General features: G+C 59.9%; 1 protein-coding gene across 1 annotated transcript in view; it reads right to left on the bottom strand.

Moving 5' to 3' along the window:
* Positions 1-152, bottom strand: part of NRIP1 (nuclear receptor interacting protein 1) — a 103835-nt gene extending 103683 nt beyond the window's left edge. The window contains exon 1 of the mRNA XM_008068567.1: positions 98-152. The gene's annotated coding sequence lies outside the window, so the exon portion shown is untranslated. The remainder of the gene's footprint in view (positions 1-97) is intronic.
* Positions 153-900: the final 748 nt, after the last annotated feature.

The raw sequence follows: 900 nt of genomic DNA, 5'->3' as shown, positions 1-900 counted from the left end.
GGCCGGGTCCCCGCCGGGCGCCGGCGCCGTAGGCGTCCCCTCCCGCTTCACCCACGCCACGCGCTGCCTTGGCTCCCGCTCGCCCGCCCCACTTCACCTCCTGGAATCTGTGTGTCCTGCTTTGGTCTCGGGGGCACGGGCACGCACTCTGGGTCACTTTGCCCCACGCCCAGCACGGAGGAAGCGCCCGGCGACACTGTGGAGTGACTCCGGGAGGACACGGGGGGAGACCCGGGGAGCGCCCCGCTGGGCTCCCCGAGCAGGGCTGGCTTCCGCTGCTTTGTCACCGCGAAGTCTCCAGCGGAGCCCGTCAGCCAATCTGCATCATCCCGGGAAGGCTCTGACCCAACCAGACTAGGCGAAAGGAGCAGGGCTGCTACTTCTCCGGCAGCCTCTCCTCGGCCCCGTCTCCGAATAAGAAATAACAATTACATCACTAGGCCGGGGCGGCAGTGCCGTGCAGCCTCTCGGCTTCCCGCAGCCCGATCTCGCCGAAACCTGCCTCGAAAGTGGGGTGGGGGGGACGGGCTGGTGAGGAGAGAAAGTGAGGGGAGGAGTCCTGGGGAACTGTAATTTCCCCGTCTCCGTGTGTTTGCTCTTTTAAGCCCGTATCTTCGGCGCTCCCCCGAACAGCTAAGTGGAACTATTAACACCCCTCCAGCACCTCCCCAGATGTCAGGTTGCTTTTTGACTCTAGCAGCTAGCATTTAGTAATTCACCACGAGAAGAAAGAAAGAAAGAAAAAAAACCCTACCAGGGGAAATGAGTGCCCTTGCGGAAATTGTTTTTGATCGACACAGAAAGCTAAAGTGCAGCTTAGTCTCACCCTAAACTCTGAAATGGCATGCCTGTGTTAAAACACTTATTACATAAGACAGCTGAGCGGATGAGGCGCTCCAT

This window comes from Carlito syrichta, unplaced genomic scaffold, assembly GCF_000164805.1.
Source record: "Carlito syrichta isolate Samal-C Ts95f unplaced genomic scaffold, Tarsius_syrichta-2.0.1 Scaffold311220, whole genome shotgun sequence".
NCBI lineage: Eukaryota > Metazoa > Chordata > Mammalia > Primates > Tarsiidae > Carlito > Carlito syrichta.
Note: the sequence above shows the minus strand (reverse complement) of the source record. Positions and strands in the feature narration are given on the sequence as shown.